Here is a 6,000-nt window from a genome sequence, read left to right on the forward strand (position 1 = left end):
TGTTGTACAGGGTGGCATAGGAAGTTGATTCACCAGGCTCAGCTGCCCAGGTACTCAGAGGCTGCTGCAACTGTGGTCTCTGGAGGCTTGGCCACTACTCAAGATGGTGGCAGACCCTGGTGTCAACCCTGTGGTGCTGATCGGCAGGCATGCAGGATGCTGGAGTTAGGGGGACATGGAGGCTTCCACGAAGATTTCAAAATAAGACCTGGTAAGCCAGGTAGAGTATAGCCAGGTCAGAGTCCCTGCAGGAAGCCCCTGAGAGGACAATGAATGAAGATGTGAGAAAGAAGTCGAACTGCAATGGAGAACCCCAAGATTTAGAGCTGTCAGTAACATGGAACGTCTGTTGGGGAAGGCTGCAAGAATCCAGCAGAAACAAACCAAGAGAGAGACCACGTGCGCTGTAACCAGTAAAACCATCAGGATGGTGCTACATAGTCTATACAACTGTGAAAGGAGCCCTGATAACCCCCTCTTTTAGTTCAATAGTTTGCTAGCATTGGCTCACAGAACTGAGGAAAGCATTTTACCTGTACTTATGGGTTTAGTATGAAGGATACAAATGAATAGTTAGATGAAGAGGCACACAGGGTGAGGTCCAGAAGCTTCTGCCATGTGGATGTGTTCACCAACAAGTGAGCTCTTCCAAAACTACAGTTTAAGGTTTCTGTGGAGGTTCCATTACATAATCTCATTGACCACTAGCTGTAGAACTCCAGATCCTAGAGGATGCAGGAAATCCCAAGGGAATTTCCAGTTATCAGGGAAGAAGGCCAAATATAAGTTTCTTAATGTACCATAGTCTCACAGACCAGATGATGGGCTTCTTCCCCAGAACTTCTTTTCTCACCTAATCTGAATTCAGACAGTCCCTGATTTAGGATGGTTCTCATTATGATTTTTTGACCCAACAATGCTGTGAAAGTCATACACACTCAGGAGAAACTGAAATCAGTTGAGGTCTTTCATTAATGATTTTTAGCTTGAAACTGACCTTCCCAGAACATGCACAGACAGACACACAAAGAGAAATACACACCCCTTCTTGTCATCCAACTAAAATGCACCATTTCCCCTCCTCCTTTCTACAGAATTCCCCTGCTACCTACTGATCAGGGAACAGATTTGAATTTCTAGGGTCTGGGTTCCTTGACAGTCTCTTGTGCAAAAAAGTTTTCTTAATGGAAGGTGCAACATCAGATGGCTGCAAAGAAAGGATGGTGAAGGAGGCCGGGGATGATTGTGACGTTCTCTGGTTTATCTCCGAGAGGGCGAGTGGGAATCTTTTGTGTTTCCAGTAAGGAGTTCTTCACGAAGAACAGCCAACAGACTACCTGATAGGATTCAGACATACTCAGAGACACTATTTCCCTACACACCTACAAGGGCAGGCCCAAGATGGCTGTAGTTGGGCTCCCTTGCTGAGGCTTCCAGTGGCTGTTTGAGTATGGAGCCAAGGTCACAGACACCTGATTCAGTGTCTGTGCTCAAGGTCAAAAACATTTGCTTGTGAGAATGCACTCACTTACGTAAACTATAGGCGCTGGGGTTTCTTTGGCCTGCATATCAAAAAGGCCTATGGAAAGACTCAGGAGACTGGGGGGCTGTGGCCACCTCCAAATAAAGCATATCTACTGTCCCCCCACTACAAGAAAAGAAAGCTTTTTCTCTATGCAAACCTCTGGCAAAACTGTAGTATTGACGTCCATGAGCATCAGGCAGCAAGTCCTCACTAGATAAGAAAACCATACATGGAATTTTGAATTTGGACGTTTTCCTGGGTTAGCAACATGCAGCACTACCTACTCTCACATTACTGGGCAGTGCAGCAGTAGCGAGGTGTAGTTCCAGTCAGTCACACCACTGTGAGGGTGAACAACTGGTACTCTGCAGTACAGTGTTGTTAAGCAAAGATATTCAGCAGGTTAGATGCATTAAATGCATTTTCAACTTATGCTATTTTCAACTTATGGTGGGCTTATGGGAACATAACACATCACAAGTGAAAGATCTGCTTACTTTTGCAATAATATAATAATCTCTCTGGTTTTGAGTAGATTTAGGATGGAAATTGGCCATAAAATTCTAAGATTCAGAGGCTCACCTTGTTGTTCTTTATCCCTTTTAGGCTGTAATGTAGATAGTGTCTCCCTTCTACCCCTCCCAAACAGGTAAATAGAATCCTCACTTTGTCAGGGGATAACCAGAAGTTTATAGTTTAGCTCTCTCCCTGGGGTTCATTGTTCCTTGCCCCTTAAGCTCCTGTCCAGTGGGTGGCAATTCTGCCCTCTGACTCCAATCTATCGTGCAGTAAAGGCGACTAGAGAAGATGTATTTGGTCATTCAGGCTGCCATAGCAAATATCCCAAACCAGGTGACTTGAAGAGCAGACTTGGTTTCCTTGCAGTATGGAGGCTGCAAGTCCTAGATCAAAGTGTTCTCAGGGTTGGTGTCTTCTGAGGTTTATCTTCTTGACTTGCAGAAGGCCAATGTCTCATTGTGTCCTCACCTGACTTTTCCTCTGTGCATGCATGTCCATGGTCTCTTCCTCATCTTATGAGGACACCAGTCCTACTGCAGTGAGGCCCCAACCCTGAGACCTCAGTGAACCTTCATTACTTCTTATCCAAGTGCAGGGGGTTAGGATTTCAACACGTGAATTTGGGAGATATATAACTCAGTCCTTATCAAAGGATTTCTTCCTCAGTTTTTGCTTTCCTGTGCCCTGTTTCCTGAACAGCCCGAGTCTGTAGCAGTCTCCAGTACACTCCGTGACAGTGCCAACAGCCTACATCTCCTCTCACAAGCACCCTGTCTGACAGGAAAGCACTTTGCCAAGGTCACAACACTACTTAGCTGCAGAACTGTATCAAATCCATGCAAGGTATTTTGTCCTCATCTCCTACCTCCCTTTTCCTGCTGTCCCCTACTCCCACCAGGACATCTAGTTATGCTCATTAAAGTCTTTGTCATCATTAAGTGTGACACCTGGAGAGTAGAGGCACTGATGGCAAAATGCTACTTTCTGTTCAAAAAATATAACCATTAGCTAAGTTACTGAACATTAATACTTCAGGAGCCTGGTAAACAGGTGACAGGGCAATTGGTTTGTCCCTTGGATTTGGGACTATGTAGAAATAAAAAATCTCCCTCCCCACAAGAAAACAGCAAAATGAATTCTACTTCAAGACTTTTCAGTGCTGTTTCTTTTTTTGTACTGTTGTATCAGAGTCATGATTGTCTCTTTGCATAGTTTTCCATTTAGATCACAGAAAGAAAAATCACTTCAGTGTTAATGGTGAGTCTTGCAGAGAGGCAGCCAGCGTGTTCATTGGTCACAGGGCCTCCGACTTGGTTCCCACATATATGGGACCAGCCACACAGCTCCCAGAGATCAAACTCTGACTGTTATAAGCTGAGTTTTCCACTATCAGAAAATTTTCTTGATCACCTTTGTTCTTTGCATTTAACTAGTAATACTGAATACAAGAGCATTGTTAAAAGTGATCAAGCTAACAGAGGTTTGCAGTGATAAAGACATACCTTTTTTTTTTTTTTTTTTTTTTGCAAGGGGAGTACCAAGAATTGAACTCAGGGGCACTCAACCATTGAGCCATATCCCCAGCCCTGTTTTGCATTTTATTTAGAGACAGGGTCTCATTGAGTTGCTTGGCACCTCAATTTTGCTGAGGCTGGCTTTGAAGTCGAGATCCTCCTGCCTCAGCCTCCCCAGCCGCTGGGATTATAGGTATGCACCACCTTGCCCAGTAAGACATACCTTGATACCTATGTTTTATTTTGTTCATCTGTTGCCCTTATGAGATTATGCTTTCAAAAGAAAGTATCTGTATGACTTACTGTATAAACTTTAAACATTCATCTATAATGTGGGGATAAGAAGAGTTCACCTTTCAGGGCTATAAAGAATAAATAACATACATAAAGATCCATTCCCAGTGCAATATAGAATGATGAATTTTAATATAATAAAACAGGAAATATAGCAGGCTGTGATCTAGTTTCAGATTACACATAGCAGCTAACCTTTAAGAAATTACCACCTATCAAATTTTAGTGTAATGTGAAAAAGCAATATCCACAATTATCTGCAAAGGTCATTAAATATTCCTATCTTTCCAACTATAAGAGGCCAGATTATCTTTATAGCTTAAACCAGAATGTTGCAGTCAATTGAATGCAGAAGCAACTATGAGAACCTCATTGTCCTATGGAGTGAGGCATTAAAAAAAAAAAACCTATAAACTATGCCATATGCTTCTAGTGGTTTTGTTTTATAAAATGTAATTATTTTCATGAAAATATTTTATTTAGGTTAATGTATGATGGCTTATCATTATCATTATTAAATAAATATATAAACATTTTAATATTTTACCAATTTATTTTCTAATAAGGTAAATATTTATATACATAATCTATATAGCAAAAATTAGCAGAGAGCCTATGGGTCCTCAGACCAAAAAGTTTGAGAACCACTACTTGCATTGTAGGTCACATTTTCCTTTTTCTTCATAGATGTGATAATTTTGGATTGTACTCTGGACATGAGGATAGGTATTCTGGATTCTGTTGTGTTCTCCAGAGCACTGTGATATTTTTGTTCTAGCAGACAACATACCTGAACACAAATTCTGCCTGTCTTGTAGTGGGCAGTCACTGAAGTCTCTTAGCTACATTACCTGGAATCTTCCATGAATGTGCATCAAATAGGGGTCAGCCAGAGATTTGGGCAGCATTCACAATTATTTGGGACACCTGTTCTGTGACTTTCTCCTTTCTGAGAAAATAGAATTATTATAAAAATTTTGAGAACCACTGCTTGCATTGGTTATTATTGGTTATTTCATTATTAGCTTTGTATAGTTGTGTCTTAGTCCATTCAGTTTGCTATAACAAAATCCCACAGGCTCGGAGGTTTATAAACAAAAAAAAATTATTTTGGAAAGTAAAAGTCTAAGACTACATTTGCTGTTTGGTAGCAACAGGCAACCCTCAGAAGTGTGGGCCTTGGTCCTAACCAGGTGTTGTGCTGGTCTTGTTGGGTTGTGGGCTCAGGGTGTGACACAGTTTGGTGGCATTGGTGCCAACAGGTGAGACATAGTCTCCTAGAGCTAGTCCACCCACAGTGACTCTGTCTAGAGTCAGAAGAATCCCTCAATGTCTGACCACAGGCCAGCAGAGCAGACATCTGGGCACAGGGGACACTGAAGGCAAACTACCACATAATCTCATTCACACAGAATATTAAAAAATTGATGTCATAGAAGTTGAGATTAAATGGTGGTCATCCTAAACCAAGGAAGTAAGGGAGGGATGGAGTGACAGGAGAAGGCTGATTAATGGGTATTAAGTTAAAGTCAGATAAGAACAAGAAGTTCTGGTGTGCTCTTGACACAGGAGGGTAACATAGGAAACAATAAGAGACTGAACATTCAAAAAACTGAAAAAAAAAAAAAAGAAGGATTGGAAAGTTTTCAAAATAAAGAAATGATCAGTGTTTGAGGAGCTAGATGAGTTTAACCTGATTGAAATATTACACAGTGTATATGTGTATTAAAATATTATGTGATACCCTATGGATATGTGTAATTTTTATGCTTTCATGTATCAGTAAACAACCGAGCGAGGTGGTACACACCTGTAATCCCAGCAGCTGGGAGACTGAGGCAGGAGGATTGTGTCAAAGCCAATCTCAGCAATTTAGCGAGGCCCTAAGCAACGCAGTGAGACCCTATCTGTAAGTAAAATACAAAAAAGCACTGGGGATGTGGCTCAGTGGTTGAGTGCCACTGGATTCATTTCTCGGTACAAAAAAAAAAAAAAAAAAAAAATCCTAAGAAAATTAGATAAATAAGATTTTAAATTAAAATAAAAGATTTGGTGTCTGATGAGGACCACAACCTGATTTCTAGATGGTATTCTCTTGCTGGAGCCTCTCATGGCAGAAGGAGCAAGGGAGCTCTCTGGGGCTGCTTT

Source organism: Sciurus carolinensis, chromosome 15 (genome assembly GCF_902686445.1).
Source record: "Sciurus carolinensis chromosome 15, mSciCar1.2, whole genome shotgun sequence".
Taxonomy (NCBI): domain Eukaryota; kingdom Metazoa; phylum Chordata; class Mammalia; order Rodentia; family Sciuridae; genus Sciurus; species Sciurus carolinensis.